Here is a 27,041-nt window from a genome sequence, read left to right on the forward strand (position 1 = left end):
TGAAATAATGGGTTGAAGTTCAAATGCAGGCAGTAATTTGGTTAGATTAATACTATCTAGTTAGGTTTCCAACCAAGAAACATTTTCATGGTCTTTAATATAAATCTTGTGATTTTATATTATTTGTAAAATTACACATATATTTTAATTAAAACTTTGCGACAGTATAATAGTTTCCTTTTTAAATTCTTCTTTTTATCTATTTATTTGGGAAGAATGAAACCTATGTATGGATATATTAATATATTTTCTTTCATTTATCAATATATCAATCAATTTATGTAATAAAAAATGTAAGTATGCATTTGTGCAAGTAAATTAAAAAATAGAGTACTAAATACTTTAAGCTTCACCCAATGCATAATAATTGGATTTAATTTTCTTAAATTATTTATTTCGTATATTTCAATCTCTGTACTATAGTTGACAACAAAATATTTACTTTCTTTAAGAAACTGTTTTACGTGATGTTTGTATTTATGTATCTGCTTATAGCTTTGTTAAATTTTAGTGATTGTTTATAACATGTTGAGAAGATATTAATAAGTTATTTATAATAGAAGACCTCTTAATGCAGAGCAGTCATGAAACTTAAAAAGAGCATGGATTAGATTCGTAAAATCGAAACTCCCTAAATTCTAAGCACTGGGAATTGTCGGGACATTCGTAGGCATATGTGTTTAGTAGTTTCAGACATGAATAATTCTTTTCTATTTTGTATATGGGCTGTGTTTTATCTCATGGCGTCAAGTACTAATATTCGCCTCGGAAAGGATTACTAATATGTCATACAAATGTCAAGTAGAAAAAACATGCAATTGGTTTTGTCATTTGGTTATCAAATTATTTGTAGTGCTTGTGCTTTTAAGACCTTTCAGTTGACAACGACTGTTGTCTGAGGTCGAGAAAATAGGTGAAAACATGGACTATCTCGTCACGCTGACGCAGATGTTCGATACTGTAACATGAAAACACAAGGGCTGAAATTTTCGTTTCGTTAAAGTTTATGTTTTGAATTTAAATGTTAGCGGGCTTTGTTTCGCCATCTAGATTCTTAGTTCTTAATCATTTTGTAATAAACTGACAACGAACAATGCGAAACTAGCATCTAGCTAGCCTGGAAGCTTTCGACTCTTTAGTGAGTCTTTTCCAAAGGCAAATACGAAACATAGACAACACAAACACATAAAACAGAAAACCGTTCATGTTTGCAAACCTTTCCATAGCTGTTTCTACAGGAATTCAACCTTTCAACTTTATTATGTTTCAACTAGTTTATTTCAGCTTGTTGCTGATACTTCAAAATATTTGTATTGACCTTGAAATTGATGAGCGATAATCTCTATATGATTTGTATGCTTCATATATATATATATATATATATATATATATATATATATATATATATATATATATATATATATATATGGGTCAACTGTGGCTGCAGTGGTGGTATCGTATGATGCGATGTGGTGAGATGACGTCCCAATCGAGTGAAGCAATATAAACCACCCAGCTGAAGCAAGCAAATTGTATAGTAGTTAGGCTAACAAGAAAAGGCAAGACCAGGGAATCTCAGAAGCAGTGGGGCTAGGTATTTCATCGAGCAGAATACAGGTGCTACAAGGCTCGTTCAAGAAGCAAGGAAATCTTCTCACGACCTTGTAAGAACACAAATAGTAGCGATCTCCCTTCACTCATCATCTCGCTCTATATGTCTCCCCGTCGATCTTGACCGAGTGATCACCCTCGTCCTTGAGCACGACTCAATCGACGATGCAGACCACCACAGAGTCTGCAACCCAGAAGACGACCCAGTCGGCGACGCAGTCCTAGACCCGGAAGACGACCCAGTCGGCGATACAAAAGACAGTCCATTTGACGATCTAGTCGGTGTCAAGGCGGCCACAATAATCCAGGAATTCGACTGGGGTAGAATTCTGTTACACTCCGTAGTACCAGTCATCAGACAGATACAGTTAGAAGGACTTTATACTGTGGAATAAACAGGTTTGCAATAAAATATCTGCTATTTTACAGAATATCAATTAAAGTGCTAGAAAAATCGTAAAGATACTGCCACACATTGATCAGTATAGAATAAATGCTTAATAAGCTCGAGACGTGTTCATACAGAAGTTACGTATTTTCGATGTGCTGCCTTGCATGCCTTGCAAGCGTTAAGGTTATTGTCAACACTATGTGACTAACGTTATGGAATATATTAGCCAATCAGACAGAGTAAAACACCGAAATAGATGTTATTAGAACTAACAGAAACATTCTAATGAGAAACGATAAAGGTTTTAGAAATACAAGGCTTATTTGTACAGTAATTAAGCGTGTTATATGCTGCCTTTACAGTTATACATATATTACGTGAATGGGCAGGAGCTTTGTCTAAGATTACACACTATTACATGGATATGGGATAACAATGAAACAGGGTATTTGGAGAAAGACATAGAGAACATATTCAAATACTATATGGAACATTAGATCATTCCATAAGTTTAGTAGGAGAATTTATTTCAATAGCGAAATCAAACATAGTGATCAAACGATTAGAAAGCTGATGAATGATGTTAACACATACATTACTAACTTCAGTCACAGCAAAACTTAATATACTGTCAATCATTTTGGAAATTATAATTTAATAGCTATACCTAAAACGATAGACTGTTAAACGTAATGTGAATAAACGCAATAAAAGAAAGACAACTTAAGTTCTATAAACTACATATTTGAGCACGAATATAACAAAAGTCTTACATTCATCAAAGTTTATGAAAAGATCATGCTATCGTTTCACACTAAGCAGATAGAAGAGAGTATACTGATATAGAATTGTCAATAATTTATGTTATTTTTGTCGGTCGTTGCTGTTGGTCTTGGTTTAATGCAATGTTTCAACACACGATAACCTATACATGGCGGCCACTGTAACTGGTAGGGCTGAGATGGCAGTGATCGGTAAAGGTTGGTGCTTTAGACCACTCTACCACAGTCGGCCCTCGGCAGGAATTGAGCTTTAATACAAGCTGGCATTTAAAATTATACAAAATAATGTAATGGACTGGGAAACTTGAAATGATCTGGAGTAAACTTTTACCACGGACAGAAATTCTGTTCAAGCTGAAGGAAAAAAAAGAAATGTTATGTTCTAACATTGATACAGCTAACACCGAATTAACCAATCATAACGAATGATAAAGGAATTTAAAACTGAACTAAAATTGACATGTGCATGAAAATTAGAATTAATAACGCCGCACAAAAATCAATGGCAACATTAAGGAGCTGGTCTAATGATTAATTATATTACTTTACTAGGTTTTAATTGTCATGAGAATAAGTTTGTCATTAATTGAATTAGTCCTGGTTCCACGTACAAGCGAAGGTTGTTAGTTGAAATTAAGAATGAAATGACTACAGCAATATGTTATAATTAAAGGACAAATAGCTAAGGCATTTACGATGTTCAAGATATTTTGTATCCAAATGGGTTCAAAAAGTAGCAACGTTTACGAGACCATATTGATGAGCAATCTTAGATAAACTAAACACTTAAGTGAACTCAGGTCTAAAACACATGACTACACGAACGAATGATTGCGAGAACGAACATTTTTGTCACACATTATCTAAACGACCTGGACATTTGTGGTTTTTTTTCCTTTGTAAGTCTACTCATTGGCACGATTTAAATGACACACGAAAACGTCAAAATAACAAGACAACGTAACTGAATTATTCATAACAAGCCTTCTAATGAAGAGGACTAAATGAGTATATATACGTTGCAACTGTTATTAGTGTTGATGTGCATAGTGGTTAAATAAGTTTCTTTATCATGAACCAGATGACCTCATTTAGTCACGAAAGCACTCGCCCATTTTACGGGTTTCAAAGCACAGTAAATAGTGAGTTTGTTACTCTATCGTCAATGCATACTTCAATACTTCAAGACAAGTACGGTTATGCATTGGGGAATTAAATACCTCAGTCGCAACTATCTCTGTACCATCAAACCAGCATACAGCAATAAACATGAACAAATTGTGTATGTTTATAAACCAAATAAAGCATCCTAAATATCATAACAGTATGTGGCAGTTGTTATTCGTTTAGGGTGTATTTTTGTGTTTATTACAGAGTCGTTTTACACTAAGGTGAAATTTGATTGAAGAGGTAAGCAACTGGAAAAGAATGGTAGAGGAAGACACTGCATTATCATAATCTTTTCAAGCTAAATAACGGCACTATTTTCACAGACATAAAAAGCTTTGTGGTTTACTTCCATGGTTAGGACGATATAACTGAGCAATGTATAATGAGTGAAATATTGATAACGCTGCGATCAGAAGCTGGTAACAAGCAAAACGCTGGTACTGAAGCTATACAGTTTGTGATATATGGGAAGTTTGAGATAATACCCGATATTTAGAGACCAACATATTATTTTTCAGGAGCCTTTGCAGGTTTCGAATATCAATCAGGCGCTCACAGGACTACGATATTGAAAACGTCCGTCTTTCGTCTGATCCGATTATATCAGAATCAAATGTGAAAAGTAATTGCTTGCCTCAAAGACAGAAAATCATATGCTCATCAGTCAAAGCACATTTATCACTCATAATTAATTTTAATTCCATAATGTTTCCGAAGTCTACATTGATAACATGAATAACCGTTACCTAGCAGTGCGGTTTCTGGAGTCCCTAAGCAGCGGAGGGGGGGGGGGCGAATCCGACAACGGTACAAGGCGTTCATTTTACAAAATAACGCTTCTTAGGAGAAAAAAAAGATAGAAGGTTCCATCGGTAAAATCAACGCGTAGTGGGCGGGGATTACTCGTTTGCTACAAATATTAGATTCCATTATTTCCCATACTGAAGTAAATAACGCTGTGGTTGTGGTAAGCATGGATTGCAAAAAAATCGTTGTAATGTCAATAATAATGTGTGATTCTGCACTGACTATATAATCTAGTACAGCTAAACTAGCTCGGCAACAACTAGAGGCAATTAAGAAATATCTACCCGTCCGTGATCACGTCAAACAATAATTACACCAGCGTCAGGAAGCACGAGTGGAATTTGCAGAAGATGCGGCAGAATTAATTAAACCAGTCAGACATACTGCTAAAGGGGTTCTTCAATAACTGGAACGAATCGCTAAAATAACTGGGAAAATAGGAGAAAGAACTATAAAAAAAACGATTATACGAGAATTTCTGGGTGAAATAGCTGCTGCTCAACCATAATTACATGAAGAAATACAACAAGTACTCTAGAGTAGTGACAAAGTTCATGAGGACATCAGCCATGTGAAGGATGCCATTGCATCAAAACCAAAATCAAAACCAAAATCACCGGCCCGATTTACCTGAAAGGTCGTAAACTACTTCGAAAGAAGCCTTTAGTGTTTGCTGAAAAAGGATATTCGAATCGTGATGAATTAATAGATCCGAACACCGCCATTGTTTCAGAAAACAATTGGGTTCCTTTGGTGTTTCGAAAGTCTCGTGGTATAACTATAATTACTGGTGATCAGAACAAGGACAAATTTGCAAATTTTGAGAAAGAAGTCCAAGGAGTTACAAAAGCACCATTGCCTGGAGATATGTTATTATCTCAACCTCATAAAAAAATATCTGATAGTCTAGATAAACTTGGTCCCAATAACATCCTTACCGATGTTGATCGACTGGAAATTTTAATCGGTGGAAGATGAGCCGGTAATAATTCCACATAAATTATCAATGAAGCAGCTGCTATTTGTCAACGTTTATTTACAGGCAGTATTATGAACATTAACGTTTGCCGTGCTCTTGTAGATGAAATTACCGATGATTACCACAGTGACTAATCGAAACAACGGTCAAGTATGCAGTTAGATCATCATCATCATCATCATCATTGGCGACTCGGTCTCGAAAGACCATGCGAATAGCGCCCTTGGGGTGTTGCCTGTCTCTGTTGGCAACGTCTGCTGTGGCTGTGCAGGCCTATACGTGAGTGACAGTCCCTACTGCAGTTGGTGCAGACATACTGGGAAGTCTGCATTACTGTGGTTGCTGTTGCGTTCTTCTTTCTCCTACGTTTCTCTGCCACCAACTGGCCTCTCCTCGCATCAGCGACTGATATGCCATTGTTTACCATCAGTCTCCAGGTGCCTCGGTCCTCAGCCAGCTCTTCCCAGCCATCGGGTGAAATGTTGCATGCCTTCATGTCCCTCTTGCACACATCTTTGAAACGGAGTGAGGGGCGTCCGACTCTTCTCATGCCAGTGGCCAGCTGTCCATATAAGATGTCCTTTGGCAGCCTTCCATCCTCCATGCGTCGGACGTGACCCAGCCATCGAAGGCGGCGTTTAATTAGCAGGGAGTACATGCTGGGGGTTCTTGCACGCTGCAGGATCTCGCTGTGTGGAACACGGTCTTGCCAGCTGATTTTCAGGATGCGTTTTAGGCACCGTATATGGAAGGAGTTGAGCCGGCGTTCTTGCCTCATGTAGGTACTCCACGTCTCACTTCCATATAGAAGGGTGCTGAGAACGCAGGCCTGGTAGACTCGGACCTTGGTGTGCTCTGTCAGCGCGTTGTTTTCCCAAACCCTCTTTGTTAATCGAGCCATGATGGTGTTTGCCTTTCCAAGCCTTCTGTCCAGCTCCATATCAATCGAGAGAGTGTTGCTGATGGTTGACCCTAGGTAGGTAAAGTTGTTGACTGCTTCCAGGGTGACACCGTTGATTTTGATTGAAGGGGCAATGGTGGTATCTTGCACGCTGACATTTGTTTTTTCCAAGCTGATTGTGAGACCAAAGTGCGTGCAGGCAACAGCAAAACGGTCTCCCAGTCTCTGGAGGGCTTCCTCAGTGTGGGCCACAAGAGCTGCGTCATCTGCAAAAAGCATCTCCCTGATGAGCACAGCTCTCACTTTGGTCTTTGAGCGCATTCGTGCCAGGTTGAACAGGCTCCCATCAGACCTGGTGTGTAGATATATGCCATCCGTGGACGTATCGAAGGCGTAGGACAGGAGCAGGGAGAAGAAGATCCCAAAAAGTGTTGGTGCCAGCACGCAGCCCTGCTTCACACCACTGTTAATTGGGAAGGAAGTTGAGGATGATCCATCATACATGACTGTTCCCTTCATATCTGCATGGAAAGAGATTATCATGCTGAGGAGTTTTGGGGGGCAACCGATCTTACTCAGAAGTTCAAAAAGGCCCTTCCTGCTGACCAAGTCAAAGGCCTTGGTGAGGTCGATGAACATCATGTAGAGTGGTTGACCTTGCTCTCTGCTCTTCTCTTGGAGTTGTCGTAGGGAGAAGATCATGTCTGTCGTCGACCTGCCTGCTCTGAAGCCGCACTGTGATTCCGGGTACACACGGTCTGCCAGCAACTGCAGCCTGTTGAGTATGATGCGGGCGTACACTTTACCAACAATACTCAAGAGCGAGATCCCTCTGTAATTATTACAGTCACTGCGGTCGCCCTTGTTTTTGTAAAGGGTCACAATTGTGGCATCACGCATGTCTTGGGGGACTACTCCTTCCTCCCAGCAGCGGCAAAGTAGCTCGTGCAGTGGTTTAATCAATGCTGGTTTTCCACATTTGATAGCTTCGGGCGGGATGCTGTCACTACCTGGTGCTTTGTCGTTTGGAAGGCAGTCGATTGCTTTGCTGAGCTCCTCTAAGGTTGGCACTTTGTCGAGCTCTTCCATGGTGGGCAGATTCTTTATGCTGCTGAGGGCTGCATCAGTGACTGACGTTTCTCGGGAGTATAGTTCTGAGTAGTGCTCCACCCATCTGGCCATCTGTTGCCCACGGTCTGTGATCTTCTCTCCCGTCAGGGATTTCAGGGGAGCGACCCCTTTCACTGTAGGGCCTAGAGCCTTCTTGATGCCACTGTACATGCCTTGGATGTGTCCGGACTCGGCACTTCGCTGGATCCCTTCACACAGTTGTTGCCAGTACTCGTTTGCACACTGTCTAGCAATGCGTTGGGTGTTACCTCGGGCACTTCTGAGAGCAGCAAGCGTCCGTTCATTAGGGCATTTTTTGTAAGCTATGAAGGCTTTTCGTTTCTCCTCGATTTGTGGTTCCATCCTTGATAGGTGTGCATTGAACCAGTCCTGGCTGGGTCGTTCCTTCTTGCCAAACGTTGACATAGCTGTACTGTAGATGGCACCCTTCATGGCGTTCCACTTGGCTGTAGCGTCATACTCAGGCAGGTCCTGGAGAGCCTTGTTCAGGGCAGACACATACTCCTCCACCTTGGCAGGGACTGACATCTGTGCAGTGTTTATGCGAAGACATCCTTTTGGTTTTGTGCGGTGTAGCACATGTGGCTGTAGTCGCACTCTGCTGCTCACAAGGGCATGGTCGGAGTCACAGTCTGCACTGTGGTAGGTTCTGGTGGAGAGGACGCTGTTAAGGGCAGAGCGCCTGGTGATGACCAAGTCGAGTTGGTGCCAGTGATGAGATCTGGGGTGTTTCCATGACACTTTGTGTTGTGGCTTACACTTGAAGAAGGTGTTTGTGATGCACAGGCCATGGTAGGTGCATAGCTCCAGCAGTCTCTGGCCGTTTTCGTTGGTCTTTCCAGTGCCATGATATCCGAGGCAGGTAGGCCAGGACTCATGGTCCGCACCTACTCTGGCATTAAAGTCGCCGAGGAGGAATAGTGGTTCATTTTTGGGGCATCCTTTGATCTGTTCGTCCAGCTGCCCATAGAACTGATCCTTCACGTCTTCTGATGACATGAGGGTTGGGGCGTAGACACTGATGATGTTGACAGGACCTGAAGTAGTGGTGAGGCGGATGGACAAGAGACGCTCAGTGCCCCCTGTTGGAGGTTCAACCGAGGCCAGGAGATTGTTTTTGATGGCAAAGCCCACTCCGTGCTGACGGGGCTCCTCAGGTTCTCGACCCTTCCAGAAGAAGGTGTAGTTTTCCTCTCTGAGGGAGCCACTAGAGGCGAGCCTGGTTTCCTGGAGGGCAGCTATGCTGATATTTAGTCTGGTGAGTTCTCTATCGATGATGGCCGTCTTTCTGGTGTCGTCCACTTCTCTGAGGTCGTCAGAGATGCCTGTACACATGGTGCGCACATTCCAGCTTGCAAATCGAAGAGCTGGAGTCTTCTTTATTGGTTTCTTGTTTCTTTTGTCTGGTGTGGAATTACCATCTGCTTGTCATGCTGAACAACACACTGAGCTCCAGACACCCACTGGAGCAGGCAGACGATGGCGGGTCAACACCTTATTGACCGGGGGCTGCCCGGCTTGAGGCGGGCGATAGTTGGCCAGTGGGACACGATGATCCCTCCCACCGTCAAAGCTGACCCGTGGCGCCCCTTCCCTACGCCAATCGGGTGGGACTTATGACCCGTAAACTGTCAGCTTCCGTGTTGTTTCCTCACTCAGTAGCGAGACTGGAGTGTCCTCTCCAGGGCGCAAGCCTGGGCGTGGAATATGGAGATCCTGGGCTGCCCAGACGTCAGGATCCCCCTCTCGTCCTTGCTGGTGGGGTCCAAAGGAATGCTGAGCATGACATTTGGCACCAGTTTGGATGCAGGAGCTGCCGGAAGGAGGTCGTAGTCGACCCCCAGCCGCCTTAGGGGCTCCACTCCTGATTTTCTGTCTGGGTTTACTCCCGTAGCCTTTCCTTCTCCCGAAGATATCCACAAGGCAGTGGAGCCATAATCCAATGGATGGGACTTGGTTGGTTTTGAATCAGAGTTTCCTTCTCCTAGATGAACTGCCTGACAAGGCTAACGAGCTTCATCTGCCCGGGTTTGGGGTCAGAGTTTCCCTTCTCTTAGACTGGTTGCCTGCCAAGGCTAATGAGCCCAGTCTGCCCACCCAGTTATACCGCCGGGTACTCGGTCGCGCCACACAGCAGGCTCTGTTAAAACAGGGGGCACCGCGTGAAGGTGCTGCTGTGGACACAATAGTGTAGGAGAGGCCATATGCAAGTAACCTCCTGCCCCGCAGAGCGAGACAATGGTCCTGCGGCGATCACTATACCTGGGAAGGAGAGGCTATGAGAGACGCTTCACTTTCCTTTGGCAAGCGGGACGTCAGGCCCAGGCCACGCACCCCCCGCAGTTAGATCAGTGACAAGAAAATACGATCATCATATACAATGCTCAACGTGGATCTGTCTTGGTCAGGGTGATAAAATCACGACTGCCAACTTACAAAGTTATTTACGGAGATCGACTCAGCGATGTTGTTCATGGTCTATTTAAGACTGTAGCACTAAAAGCGATTCCGATTGCAAAGCAACTAGGAATGAAAGCCATTGGTGTTGTCCGTGACAAAGCTATCTCAGCGATCCGACAACGACTAAACGCCATCAATACAGCCAGTAAAGGCAGCAACAAGGTGATGCCCGTGTCAGCAAAATAATAAATCAAGCTGCAAATGAACGACTGAGTTATATGGTGTGCAACTTACACAACAGCTAGCTGCAGATAGAGAAAAAAAATATAACCGCAAGTCTAATAGCTGAAAGTGATCAGACCCATCGTTATCGTTTTAGATTATGATAAATATAATAAAATGTGCAAGCATGTATCTGATCCAGCATTTGACATGGACGCATCAGTCATCCAAGAAGAATCAGTACTTAATTATCAGTACTATTCTTATGATTCGCGTGTACCTGACACACGTGGGCGAATGGAACTACAAGTTCAGGATACAAGTAGATATGTCTTGCCTGCCAAAGCATTGCTTGAGATCGAATGTCAACTATTAAAGTAGATAATAAAGTGTATGGAATTGGAGATCACGTTGCTTTTGTTTATAACGGTGTAATGTCGTAGCTTAACAGTGCCACATACAGCGTTGTCGGAAAGAATATTGAATCACGTCTTGAAAACGTCGACATTGCTACAACCATTATCGGGATTGCCTGATACAGCGATGATTATTCAAGGTCTGCAAATCCGTCAATGATTTTCGCCAAAGATACCACTGATCAGCACGATCACAGAAACGTAACACTTAAAGCCCCTGGAACCGAAGTCGCATCGATGAATGAAAATTTGAACCTTGGGTTCGCAGCACGTCGATCAATGTTAAATGATGATGAAGAATTTTCAATGTAATTCCACTACCTTACATATTTGGATTTGGCAGAAATGTCAGTAAAGCTATTTTGGTGCCAAACACACAGTTGATTAGCAGTATACGCATCATTTCACGATACGACGTTAAAAACTGAATACGCTTTACATATCAAATACAATACAAATTAATACTTACCCATATGGCTGGAAAACACAAATGGAGAACTTTTACTCCTTGACAAGATCCATAGACCAGTGAGTCAGTTAGAAACGGAACTTGTCATAAATCCACAGGAGAGTGAGTATTAGTCAGGGTAAAATGCCCATGCATACCGTGTTTTTAATAATTCTCGCATAAGCGATCTACGACGAGATACATGCAAGTTCAGTTGTTTACCAATAAAAACAATTATTCACCCTAGGTAACATTGTACGCATGTATGACGAAAATGATCAAATCGTTCTAAGTCGAAACCAAGTTATTTCTTGCCTTATTGTGAGACACCTTGATTAAGATCCCAGTACGTGTTGTAGTTAACTTTATTTTTTATCATTATTTCTCATCGTAAGATTCATAAAGCGGAATCGATGCCATACTTGGAGTACATGACAAATAACATGTGTTTATTGTTACCAACTTGGTTTTGACAGAAGGACGAACTCTTGACCTCCATACGGGAATCTGTTTTGCGATATAGTTAGATTTATTACTAATGTTTGGAGAAAGAATTGTCATTCCTGCATTAAGACTTGAGAAGTTAAAGTGTTTTTTCTTGTGACCAGTTTTGCGCTAATTATTTTGTTGTCTTCAATTTATTTGGATTGCAAGATTGTTTTCCCTGGAAATACTAGTGCTCTAAATTAATTCTTGGACAAAGACATTTATCGAAATTTATGCAGGATTCAAAAACTGGAATAATATTTTCTGTGATTCAACAAGAGACTGTTGACATTGCAGCACTTCACAGGTTCCAACTGACGTCATCCTCTTCCATTTTGTATTTCGTCGAGACTCGAACGCAGATTCAATTAGGCCCTTTTAATGCCAAGAATTCTAACTTTTAATTCTTGTATTATTTTGGATCTGATTCGTATAACCGTAAGTTCATTTTCTTAATTTTACCTTGTTTTCTAAGGAAATGAGTTATTTGTTAAAGTGTACAAAGCTTGTTGTCTTCATTTGTTTCTTTTAACTTTTGTAATAGCCTAAACACGTAAGAATGTAACATCCCATATTTTCAATTTTAGAATTGAGAGTGGTAGCACTAGATCAGCTTGAAATATTTTCTTTGATACAACTAACAACATGTATGCTCTGGACAATGTACATACTGTTGAACCAGAAATTGAGGGGTTATTGCTAGATCAGCTGGAAGTAGTTAATCTGATAGAACTAACAAAATGACAGTTATCACAGTTCCGGCCGCTTTAATGAATTGGAGACCTAAATAGTTGTTACCTAAACTGCCTATTCCAAGATAATGCTGATTACATGGAGACGCAATTTGATATTATATGGTTTATAAGAGCACAGGAAGGAAGTATGTCAAGAATGACCTAAATATTGGCACTGTCCTCATTATTGACTGTACACATACAACTCTATTCTAGACTGGGATTAACAGTGGCTATATTCTGGGGTTTCAAGATCAATCCATATTTTTGAAAATACTCTTCAAATAAATGAGAGGGGCAACAATAGTTGGATCCACCCACAGCGAGTATCAGAGTATTTTACCGATTGCATTTGTAAACAGAGACAGCACAACATTAACCGTCTGAAAGAGAAATGAGAGTGCTGCATAAATGTCCTCCAGAATACAATAAACCAGTCAATTTTGTTGAATTCATCTATGTCAAAGCAAATTATCAGCTAAAGTCAATTCTAAACGATAACCAAGCATCATATAGCATGTATAACACGATGTTCTAACGTGTGCGGTATATATCAATATAGTAGTGTTGTATATCAACACATCACATTGAGGCATTATCCAGTAGCTGGCTGAAGATGGCATCGTGCGGCTTTGCAATGGTAGCTTTAGCTCTGTCTCTATCCTTTAACCCGATTGCATACAGAAACGTATGACTATATATGCTGTAAAAAACACGTGATAAAATTGGACCATCTGATACGAGGACAGCCCTCAGTTGGGGTAGCTAGGTTACAATGTGATGACGAAATAACATGTTAATTCAGTGTTAATGGTTCAAATGAACAGGTCTTAATCTCAATCATCTGATGCAATCAAATAAACATTTCTTTATCTTGTCGGAATATTGAGAGGTTTAGGACACACACATATAACAATAAAATACAGACCTTTATATGTAAGTATAATATTTGTGCATTTTATGAAACTTTGAGAAAACGGCATGTGATTTTTATGGATTTATAAACGACTTTGAAACGTTTAAAAATAAGCTGAAAATGTAGGCATTCTGCATCTCCAATTCAATAAAACAAAGTATTACAGGATGAACGTTTCTCTGATTGTTTAATGATGTTCTCCACTTCAGTTGTGAAAACTGATTTCGAAAATATTATTTTGTTGACATTACTCCTGAAAGGTCAGCCATTTGTGAAGAGATTGAAAATGATATGTACTTTTTGAAATGAAAACGGTTATACATTTATGTTGCCTATCAAGATGCAAATTAAGTCTTGACAGACGATTTTAATGGAGCTCTAGTGACGTGTATGATGTAATTCCTTCAGATGTGGTCCATTTATGTTTGGGAAGGAAAATTACCTGATGATTGTAAAGTTGAAAGATATTCTAAAGAGGTGAATAATACAGTATTTTGTTAAACCTAAAACGTTAAAGCATAATCGGTAGTCTGATTGACGACTGGACTTTTAAAAATTAATTTCCATTACAAATGAAGATGAACGTGTAATAGATGTTTAGTGTTAATGCACTATTTCCTCACAAAAAAGGTTTACAATTGGCAATGCGTATACTGTATTTCTACCAATATGTGAACTAGCTTTCAATTATCATGTTTAATTTATTTGGTTAGATTTTGTCAACTGACGTTCAGTCAACATAAAGATATGTGAACTGACCTCCAGTCATTATGATCATTTATTTCGTGCTATTATGTAAAATAAGTTTAGGTAATACTTATCATTCATTTTTCTCTAAAATGTGAACTCGCCTTTAGTTATCATCATCATTCATTTTGCGCTCCTATGTTAACTGACCATTAGTAAACAAGGTGATTTATTTTCCTCGAATATATATGATTTGAACTTCATTCAACGAATGATTCATGTCCATAAATATGTGATTTGACCAACAGATATTATGATTCATTTCCCACTAATATATGAGCTGACCTTCAGACATCATCATCATTTATTTTCCACATATATAGGTGGATCGACTTTCATTTATCATCGTGATTCATATTCAGAAATATGCGAATTGATCAAATCTCATTATGATTAATTTCCCACACAAATGTGTAGTCACCTTCAGTCATCATGGTCGTTCATTTTGCACTAATATGTGAACTACCTTCAATTGTGATAATTCATTTCCACAAATATATATGAATTGTCCTTCAGTCATGTATTGATGATTAATTTTTGACCAAGGTGTGAACTGACTTCAGCCATCATTATTCATTTTGGATTAATATGTAAACTCACATTCAGTCATCATGAATATTCATTTTCCTCTGACATATGTAAATTAACCTTCATTGATCCTGATTCATTTCCACGATCTAACTTTCAGCGATCATCTTGGCATCCGTCTGTCTACGAGAGACGATGGCATAGCTCCAAAGTACGCTTTTGCTTATCCTTCTTTTTAGCTCTCTTTTCAGCTTGCTTTATTCTTCTCTTTTCCTCTGCGTTTTGAACTCCCTGCCTGACAGCTAGACGCCAGCTGGAACGGTTGTTTGCACAGCTCTCCCAGTCGTTTACATTGATGTTTGCTGTCTTCATATCCTTCTTGCAAACATCTTTGTAGCGCAGATGTGGTCGTCCAGTTGGTCGTGCACCTTCTGCTAACTCCCCATATAACAGGTCCTTGGGAATGTGACCTGGGTCCATTCTCTTGACATGGCCGAGCCAGCGAAGGCGCCTCTCGCTGAGTATGGAGAACATGCTGTTCATGTTGGCGCGTTCTAGAACCTCTGTGTTGGGTACTTTGTCCTGCCACTGGATGTGCAGAATGCGCCGCAGACATCTCAGGTGGAAGCTGTTGAATTTCCTCTCGTGTCTTGCATAGGTGGTCCATGTTTCGCTGCTGTAGAGAAGTGAGCTGAGCACGCACGCTTGGTAGACACGCAGTTTGGTCTTCTCTGTGAGGTTGGGGTTGTTCCAGACCCTCTGGTTAAGTCTGGCCATCACTGCTGCTGCCTTGGCAATCCTGCCGCCCACCTCAGAATCAATGGAGAGTGAGCTGGAGATGTTAGACCCGAGGTATGTGAAGTTCTCGACAACTTCCAAATTGTACCCATCGATGGAGACAGAGGGAGGGGAGTCTGTGTCCTGTGCCATGACATTTGTTTTCTTCAAACTGATGGTCAGTCCAAATTCCTTACATGCATGGGAGAGGCAGCATACCAGCTGCTGAAGTCCATCTTCCGTGTGTGATATCAAGGCTGCATCGTCGGCAAAGAGCAATTCACGGATGAGTACCTCTGTGACTTTAGTCTTAGCACGGAGACGGACGATGTTGAACAGCTTGCCGTCAGCCCTGGTATGGATGTACACTCCCTCGCTGCAGTCCTTGAATGCGTACTGGAGAAGCATGGAGAAGAAGATGGCAAAGAGCGTCGGTGCAAGGACACAGCCTTGTTTGACTCCGCTAACGACTGGGAATGCTTCAGATGTTGCGCCATTGAAGCACACTGTGCTGTGCATGTTCTCGTGGAACGACATAATGACAGCAAGCAGACGTGGGGGGCAGCCGATCTTCTGCAGGAGTCTGAAGAGTCCACTCCGACTAACCATGTCAAACGCCTTCGTCAGGTCTATGAAGGCAATGTAGAGGGGCATCCGCTGCTCGCGACACTTCTCCTGCAGCTGACGTAGTGAGAAGATCATGTCTACAGTTGACCTGCCGGCTCGAAATCCACACTGGGATTCTGGGTAGACGCGGGAGGCTAGGATCTGCAAGCGTGCCAAGGCAACACGGGCGAAGGCCTTTCCGACGATGCTGAGGAGGGAGATGCCCCGATAGTTGTTGCAGTCGCTACGGTCTCAGCGATCATAATGATTCATTTTCTACTAATATGTGAACTGACATTCAGTTATCATGATTATTTAGCCTTAATACCTAAATCGACCTTCCGTCATCATGATGAATCATTTGAACAAAAGTGTCAATTGACCTTTGATCATTATGATACTTCCGTTCCAAAAACATCATAATGATTCATTTTCACTAATATATTTAAATTGACCTTCATTCATCTTCATTATCCATTTCCAAACATATGTAAATTGGCTTTCAGCCATCATGCTTCAATTTCCACTAATATTTGACCTCACCATCAGTCAAGATGATTCATTTTACATTAATGTGCAAACTGATCTTCTCTTATCATGATTCATTTTACATTGATATGTGAACTCAGATTCAGTCCTCATGATGCGCGGTGTAAACATGGAATATTTGTTTCACACGTAATACATGACATATTTGCCGTATTGTGTGCTGTTAATCTTGTCAAATATACAGATACTGTTATAAAGCTACAACTTCAATTTAAGGTTTTGGAGAAAATTACAAAAAAAGATGGATGAAAGTTAATTTTGATGAAACTGAAAGAATTGTTTTTAGAAATGAGGGATTTCAGTACTTTCAAGGTCAGCAAATTAACACTGTATCAGTATATAAATATCTGTGGCTCATGTTTACTCAAAATACCATCTGGAATAAAGCATAAAATGTTTCACATCACAAGCATGAACAATATAAATTATGCGTTTTAAGAGTAAAGTAAAATTGGAGTTCTTGCTATTTCTGAATCTAGTTTTTCCACACTATAGTCTCTGTCAGCTGAAGCTACGAGGTGAAAATTGTGGGGTTATGCATTTTCAAACCATGTCAAACATGTCTATAGAAAATTTAGTACCAATTATTTAATGTAAGCACTGAATATGTTTTATGTATTTTTATAGATGAATGTGGCTTACATCCTCTCTGTCTTCAATACTTCACAAAATGTATTAAGTCGTGGATAAAACTGATCACAACAACAATTTTAGATGCTCTGCAAAATTGTTACAATATGTTCTTGGAACTTGATTAAGTGGTCAAGTTAATTGGGTCTCAAGCGTCACAGAGTTATGATACAGATATTATTTGGGATACATGTTGATCGCACAAGAAATAGGTGATGCAAAATATTTTTACTGTATCCCAGTTGTTACAAGAATGGCTTTTACAAATAAAAATTGTAACACAGCTCATTACACACTTCTAAATGTCAGTTAAATGATGAATAATACTTATTTGTGTTCCATCAAAGTTCAGACATACACTTTCATGTCATTGATGTTCTGCGAATAACTTACAGTTTGAAAAGACGAAACAAATTACCAGTAAATGAACATATCACTTTTATAATGCCTTACAAATATAAGATGAATTCCATTGTCATGTATTTTGATTTTATGAAGATTTAAGATAACATTTTATCAAATAGGTATATCAATCTTATCGTACAGAAGAATATTTGTATTCATTTCTGCATATTAAAGTTGCCAATAGTACTATAAATTTGTCTATATTATTATTTCAAACGAAAATCAAATCCAGAAGCTTGAGCATTATTGATATATACCAGCTGTAATGTTAATGTGTTATGTTTTTATATGTTACTTGTTTCTTTACGGCAGCAGACTATAATCTGTTATTGAACACACTGACTTTTTCAGATGCACTCGCATGTCAAATACTAATAAAATATGACATCGTCATCGTTATAATCATGATATGTCATGAAAATAAAACTGCAAAAATATATTTCCTGAACATGTAGCTTCTCACATACAGTACGTTTCATATTAGTGCATTCATGCACCATATGTACGCATCATCCACGCATAATACACAAACATATATAGAAATGTTGCAGCAAAAATACTAAAATAATATGGTGCATCAGAAAATATCACTACTCAATATGTATGAGAAAATGACCAATTCTTACAATAAATTAAATCAATAAAAACACATCCAGTCACGGTTATTACAACTACTAGCAATTGAGTAAAATGAAAACAAAACTGAAAAGCATTTAAAAACCCATCAAGACATTGAGATTTTCAAATAACATGCATAAAAACCATCAAAACAAGGAAAACATACATTCTTACTGTTATATATATATGTATATATATATATATATATATATATATATATATATATATATATATATATATATATATATATATATATATATATATATATAGTGTTAATACTCTATGGTCGTCAACACAGTAACAGAAAAGAGAGAAGACCAATACGTTTGGTAAAATTCAACAAATAATATATTTCCCTTGAATACAAAGTGAAATAATCATAAAAAACCTTACAGTATTGTGAAGTAAATCCCAAATAGTCCTAAAATGTATATCCCTAGTCCAAAAGGGTACCGTGCTCTGAATGAATTCCAGTGGAATTCCAAATGAATTCCAATAAATAAGGTGCTGATATACCAATAACCTGGAATAGTGTTTATGCACTAACAATCTTTGTTTATGACAATGATATAGTACAAAATATCTCTAAATGAATTCACAATAATATCAACATAGTGATTTAGTCGGAAAGCATTGCTGAGCACTTTGTCATTCCAGTGAACAATTTAAAGAAATAATTTTTTCAAATATTAACTGAAAATCAACTAAAATTATTTCCTCTAAAGAGTGATGCTGAGATATGAATGAGTAATTCATATATAAACTCACCCTAATATGAACACCTAAGACAAAATTAGACGACCTGGATAATGGTTAACTTGATGGAAATTTCCACCAAACTGTAAACAAAATTCGTTTCTGGAATATTTTAGGGTCAGCATCAAGGCTGGGACTCAAGCTCAAGTAAACATGTTTACCCTACATGAAATTAGGCCTGTATGCCCAAATTCCTACCCTCAGATATGGACAAAAGACAACACACGCTACAAATTAGATATTCATAACACATCCCTCATAAATAAAAAAATATTATATAATAAAGCTTTCATTTACATATTAATCATATGCATTTGTACTATAACAATTACAATTACATAGAAAATTATCTTATGAATGTCAAGAGATATACACACCATAAAACATTATAGTACTTCAATACATGTGATTAGATTATATTTTCCTTTGAGGTGACTGATTTCAATATTGTATTTTTGTACCATCGAAGTCCATCTTATAAATTTCTGATATTTGCTTCTCATATCGTTAATGCAAGCGAGGTGATTGCGATCAATGAATGCCACAGTAGGGGAAGGAGCTGAAATAATATACACTCCAAAGTGTTACAAAACCAATTTCAAAGACAAATATTTCTTCTTGATTGTGTAATAATTATCTTGTAGTGTTCAATGTTATATAAAAAAAATAGCAAACTGGGTGATTCCAACCATGTTTGTCTATTAAATTCATACACCACGAAACCCAGCGTCACTTGACTAAACAGACATTTTAATGATTCACGTAAATCGAGAGCTAAAAGAACATATGCACTCTTAAGTATGGTATTTAATTTATCAAAAGCCTTCTGATATTCTTCAGATCATACCGCTCCGGTCCGGTGGCCTAGTGGTTAGAGCGTCCGCCTCGGATGCGGGAGGTCGTGGGTTCGATCCCCGTCCGAGTCATACCAGAGACTTAAAAATGGTACTAACAGCTGCCTCGCTTGGTGTTCAGCATTAAGAGGTTAGTGTTAGGACTGGTCGGCCTGGTGTCAGGATAATGTGACTGGGTGGGACATCATGCTACATGTCTGCGGCATGATGCCCCAGTGCTAGACATCACTATAAACTGCCACATTGCAGACATCGTAGCGATATGACTGAAAAATTGTTAAAGCTACGTGAAAAATCAAAATCACATCACATCACATCACATCTTTAGATCATCGAAACCTGGTTGTCTTGCTCAACAGACTAGTCAGAGGATCAACAATTATAGAAATATTGGAGCTAAATTTCCGATAATATCCAGACATACCCCAAAAAATGCATCAATTGGTTTTTTACTGATAGACACAAGGAATTTAGAAATAGCCTTGACCATAACTTTTATTGTTTTAATTTGACCGTCTCTAACAATGTATCCCAAAAATGTAACATAAGCATGCAGAACTCACTTTTTACATTCATTGTCAAATATGCGACAATCAAACATTTTCCGAATGGATTCCAAATGATCTCTCCAGGTATTCTTGTAATTGATGACGTCATCAATGCAAGCGTAGTGTTTAACTAGACTAGATGTTATAATATTCATCATATGCTGGAAAGTTGAAAGAGAACTTTTAACCAAATGACATCGCCTTATATTGGCAAGGTCTGTCTGAAGGTAAGATTGCTAAAAGAGTCTTTGCTAATTCCACTAGTACAAATTGCCAGAATCCTTTCTAAAGGTCAAACTCGTGAGATATTTTGCATTTCCTATTTCGTCAATGAATTCATCGTTTTTTGCATTATAAATTAATGCTTCAGTCACAGTTCACTTTCTATAGTCGATGCACATGCGGATATTATTTATTATTTTCGGCACTTGACTTAATGATGAACTACAGTTACTTTTACTTAGTTCTTTGAAATCATTCTCCAGCAAATATTAAATTTCTTTTTGTAAACATTCCTGTTTGAGATGATTTGTTCTGATAGGATGCTGTTTTACAGATTTAAAATCTGCAATTTCAACGTCAAGTGATATTTTATTAGTTTATGTTGGAACATCTGTACACAAGTGCTTTTATTCATATAGGTCTGTTTTAGTTTACTCTTTTCCTTGGCGATAGATGCGAATTAATCCGGCCAGATTGTTCAATATTTCAGAGTTTGAAAAGATGTTAAACGAAATGCACTATAGTCTCATTGCATGCCCTCGTTTAAATCCTCCCTGTGTGGGACAGGTATATCTAAATTTACTGAATAATTGACTGGGCTATTTATATCAACATACTCCTTTCACATATTTATGTGACATAGTTGTTTCTGTTTCATACTCCTCCCAGGAGTATTAAGTATCTAATTTAAGTCACTTACTTTCTTCTCAATTGCAACATGAGCATACAAATTAGACTAAAGAGGATATTGATATATGGGCAAGAGTGCCGGAACTATTTCACCAGGCTGAACACGCCTTTCCTTTATATTCCTGATATACCTTAATTTCAGTTTTGACTGCGTTGATAGGCTAAAATAATTGGAACTGGTAAGCGGAAAGCGCACTCCCCATCCACACATATTCAGTTTTTTTATGTTACCACAAATATTAGTTGTATACCCCCTTTTAAAGAAAAAGTTGCTCAAAATTTATCTCATTTTGAGAAAATTGCTTGCAATTTAAAATAGTCAAGAGATAATTGAAATATATTAATCTACTTCGTGGCTAAGCTTGTGATTTATACACTTCTTTGTTAACACAACAATGTGCTAAGTATCATGCAATCTGGTTAAGGAACGTATCTTGAAGGGTTACGGGTTAAATGTGCTGATGTGACCGTAGCCTCGAATGTGGAATATATCAACAACTGTCTTGATTTGGCGCAATGGTATAATCAAAATATTCTCTAATGAATTCACAATAAACCCAAAATAGTGATTAAGTATAAACATATACTTTAGCATTTTGTAATTCCAGTGAATGGTTTAAATAAATACTCGCAGATTAGAACTGAACAAAACAATAAGACTTATTCCACATTATATATTAATATAATCAACCTAAAAATTAGAGGACCAAGATGAGGGTCAAAATTTCATTTCCGGAACGTTAAATAACATAAAAAATTATTTGTGGATCCCCATCATTAACGGAACTTTCCATCAAAGTCTAATAAAAAATTGTTTCAGGAAATATTTAAGGTCAGAGTCAAGGCTGTACATAGAACTCAGTAAAAATGCTGCCTACATGACATTATTAATGTAGGTGCAACTCCTACCATCACGTATGGATAACTGTTGATCACACAATATAAATGCAATATATATACCACATAATCATGGAATGCCCAAACTCCTTCTCTCAAGTATAGACTAAAGACAATCACACAATAAAAATTAAATATATGTCAGATATAATCATGCGAAAAGACATTTATATATATATATATATATATATATATATATATATATATATATATATATATATATATATATATATATATATATATATATATATATATGGGTGGGTGGGTGGGCGTGGGTATAAAGACTCTTCCAATGTTGCCAATCTGTCGTTATTTAAATTGTCTGTATTTCTCTCAGTGTGGTTCATAAACATCAGCCGCATGGTGTAAGTGAGCATCAGCACTTAAAACTGCCATGGCATAGACGACCTCTTCCATAGTTAATAACGTATGGTCTGACGATGAATTAATCATAGTTTTGCCATGAATAGCTCGGTTTAATATGTATAACACGCACAACTAAGTTAACTATGATGTCCGCCATGTAACACAAAGGTATTTTATCGCTAAATTGACTATTCATTTCTAAGTAAAAGAGCGTTTCGTTCGTAAAGATCTTTATTTGGTCTGGGCGATCTGTACCATCTGCATTGTAGTAGGCGGTATCTTCCTTTTCTTATTTTTGTATCCCCGGAACATTATATTTGCCACTGAAAATTAGGGTAAGAAAAATAAATAATTAATGTGTATATTGATATTAATGTTCAGATATGGTATTTGCGTGCAAAATGGATTTTACAGTTACGATAATGTCACAAAGACAATAACGACATTGCAATATAAATTGGAATTACCTTTTAAAATATTAGATATTTCACACAGCAGAAAATTGATGCCTCAGTAAATTGAATAATTTACATTGTTGTTCATACAGATTCATAACCATGCATATCATGCAGAGGTTCGTTTGTACCTCCAGAAAATAAGTCAAATGTACAGCGTTTAAATATATAGTTTGATTACCGGTGCTTTTAATATCACTTTTTGCCAAAATACAGCTCATACATGAAACTAACTAATATAATGTGTCGAAGGACGAAAACGAAACATTAGTGTTATTTCAATACTTTCCACGAGTTGAATGTAGACAAAGAATGAAGGCCACTTACAAAGTTTAAGTTCCTTGGATAAGACAAGACCTGTTACCGATTAAATTAACATTTCCAAATAGTCATTTTAAAGAGTTTTTCATAGTACTAAAGTTAAGAATTAAAATACAAAACAAAACGTTTGACATTAGTCAACGGTATGCGACATAGTATCAATTGTTTAACGATTGTAACATTAGTTTTAAATCTCTCTTTCTCTCTTTTCCTCTTTGATTGATCGATTGGTTGATTGATTGATTGATCGATTGATAGATTGATCGATTAGTTGATTGATTGAATGATTGATTGATTGAATGATTGACTGAATGATTGATTCAATTATTGATTTTTATGAAAATACATACATACATGCATACATACAGACACACACACACACACATACATACCTACATACATACATACATACATACATACATACATACATACACCTAATACACATAATACAAACACCAGACAAAACCGACATGCTGCCAACCAATGATTAGTAATCTGTTTCTAAAATACGGGGGGCCTTAAAATGGAATGTTGGGAGAACCCTGAGGGTTATTTTCAGTTGACTTACCCTCTAGGCCGGACTATGCGGGCATGATAAGTCTCCACTTATTACTTATAATCCACCTTATATACACGGTTAGGCGAAAAAAAGGCTAATTATCCTTACTGTTTGAACTTTATAGGATATGATAAAGACTTCTTCTGATGGCCGAATGAGTTGAAGCTGCTTCTGCAACTGCATCCTTGCCTGAAAGAATTGCTGCTGCTCCAGTTGTTGCAAGATTTGTTACAGCGTCTGCTGTTCTTTACTTTTAGTTCTCCGTAACCATCCAAAAGGACAACAGAGCTATGTTTTGTACTGACTTTAGAGAACTGAACAAAGCTGCTGTTTTTGATGCGGAGCCAACGCAAAAATATTAAAGACACATTTTCAAAGATAACAAAATACAAATATTTCAGAAAAATTGATTAGAGTAAAGGGTACAGGCAAGCACTATTATAAGACAAGGCAAAATCAATGGCAGCATTTAAAACTTCTCAAGGATTGTTTCAGTTTAAAATGATGCCATATGGGTTGTTTCTGCATGGTTTGAAGCATTCAGATAGTTTTATAGACGACATAATAGTGTTTGCTCTCACATGGCAGTGTCACATTGTATCATTACGAGAATTGTTAACTAGATTGAGAACATCTAATGTAATGTAGGATATCGCAGACTAGAACGTTTAGGACATATGACAGGAGAGTCTCAGACGTATCTCCATTGCCTAGCAAAATGCAGTCGATATAGGAAGTAAAACGTTTTCAAACCAAAATGCAGGTCTGTTCTTTTATAGGTTTAGTAGGATTCTATAAGAAGTTTATTCCTAAATTTGCGGCTATTGTTGTACCACTCACTTACTTGACCGAGAAAGGTCAACCAAGCAAAGGTTTATGGAATGAAGCCAAGAAAGAGCTTTCGAGGCGTTGAAAACTAGTCCGATAGACTGTCAGATCTGGAGAGAAACAACATTACAAGGGTAGATGCTTAGGCTCAGTACTATTACAGGAACATGAATATGAAAATTTTCATGTTGCCTATGCCAGCTGAAAACTATACCTAGGTAGACAAAATATTTCGTAAGTGACAAGGAATGTCTAGCAATGGTATGGGATGCTTCCAAATTCCACAGGCACTTGTCCGGAATCAATTGTATCGTGGAAAGGACCACCAACCACTTATTTATCTGAAGAAGTAAAATCGGCAAATTCTAGATTGATGAGATTGACATTAGTACTCCAACCGTACAGAATGAGAATTCAGACAATTCCAGGTAGAGAAAGGAAGGATGCAAATTATTTGAGCCAACTTGATTAAGCAAAATATGTAAATAGACTCGTCTTTTAAGACAAAATCAATAACATAATTATTTGAAAGTTAGTTTAGTAATAATCTACAATATACTGTGAAATCTGTAATTGTGTCTGTGAACCAACCAGAATAGCAAACAGACTTTGACTTCCAGCGTTATGCGTCAGAAAGATCAATACGTAGATGACAAGAGTCTGCGTGGTAGTCAATAATTCTGCAAATTTTTGCGAGTGTAGAATTAAACCTACTTTTGTAGATGTTATAAAGTAATATAACATGGATATCCTCATACTGTACACACTCAGTTTTGTCCCTGGCTGGTGATATTATTTATTTCTTCGTTAAAACCACAATCGCCGTTGTATTAACCATTATTGTACTTGTTCGTCTGTTTATTCAACGACGAAATCTGTTTCCCCAGTGATATTCCGGATTCTAGTTGGATGAATGATTTCTTCACAGGCTACTACCCAATGAATTTGTGGTCCATTTGTTTCGGACTAGTATATTTTCATTGTGAAACAACGCCGTGTGTTGATAAAGAAAACACAGCCTTGTTGTAAACTATATTTCGAGTAGCGGTTCTAATCATACAATGTAGGATTGCAACCTGACCGACAAAGAGGACCGTATTAGTTTTGGACAACTACGCTACTCAACACTATAACCACTGTTATCTTTTGTTTATTTTTTTTTTTTTTTTTGGTTTTTTTTTGGCTTATTTATTTATTTGTTCTTTGTTTTTATGGAGCCTTTTGCTTGGCTTGTTTGATTATTTGGGGTATGTGCTCTTAGATCGAAATTCTAGCGAAAATAGCACAATGCTTTATGATAAGTTCATTAAGTCCTATTTTCATATTACTTGAGTCGCAATACTACAACTATTGACGTCTTTAATAAATTGTCAAATACGTTTCTTAAACCAGGTTTAACTAACATCATTAGCAACGAAGGTGAGATTACTAATGCTGGCACGATTGCAGGTCGAGTTTTTCTTAGGTACATGAGCCTTCGTGGGCAGTTAAATCTTGAACTGTGAATTCGGAATTTCGACGATGCCTATAGTTTTATGAACCACACGTACACTTTTGATAAAAGAATGTTACATTACGGTGAATACAAAATTAAATGAGTTATACGTGAACAACAGACCCACCATGTCGGCTAATTCTGCGCGTCGGCGAATTCTGCGCAACGATACGTCATTTCAGTAAACATTGCATCACGTGTTATTTTTGTTCAACAATCAATTTTTGTTACAAGAAAGAACGATCGTACTTAATTAAGGAAAGTGATATTCATAATATTCATTCGAAATGCATATGAAAATGTGATTTCTAAATGTCAACATGAATACCCACTCCGTGATATTCTTGAACCAGTAACCCAGAAAATCAGATTTACTATGCATCTTTTAGAATCATACAAATAAATAGATTATATAAAAGATGGAAATTTATACCTTTAAACAATACTGCATTTTAATCCAAGTTTCCAATTTTGCAAGACGTTGTCCCATAAGTACAAAATCTTCTGCTACCCAACGTGTCAACTTGACGGTAGAACATAAATTCTCAAGAAATTCCTCGGCGTATAGTCGGTTTCTAAATTCATCAGTAATATTCTCCATCAACAAAAACTTCTAAACACATTACATCCTATTCATTGTTGTTTCTCTTCCACATAATAGCTTATTTTTTTATAAAATGTTTAACTTTACTAACTTTATTACAAGATCGGTTTAGTTTGCTTTATATCTCTTGCCATTTATTGTCATTTTTACGTTGAATTTTGTAACACTAGCAATAAAATTGACCTAATTACT

General features: G+C 37.9%; 1 non-coding gene across 1 annotated transcript; it reads left to right on the forward strand.

Annotated features, from left to right (window-relative positions):
• Positions 1 to 19,863: 19,863 nt before the first annotated feature.
• Trnap-cgg (transfer RNA proline (anticodon CGG)) lies at positions 19,864 to 19,936 on the forward strand. The gene has a single exon. It is a non-coding gene; the product is annotated as a tRNA-Pro (tRNA).
• Positions 19,937 to 27,041: the final 7,105 nt, after the last annotated feature.

This window comes from Sinohyriopsis cumingii, chromosome 7 (genome assembly GCF_028554795.1).
Source record: "Sinohyriopsis cumingii isolate HCF-2022 chromosome 7, ASM2855479v2, whole genome shotgun sequence".
Lineage (NCBI taxonomy): Eukaryota > Metazoa > Mollusca > Bivalvia > Unionida > Unionidae > Sinohyriopsis > Sinohyriopsis cumingii.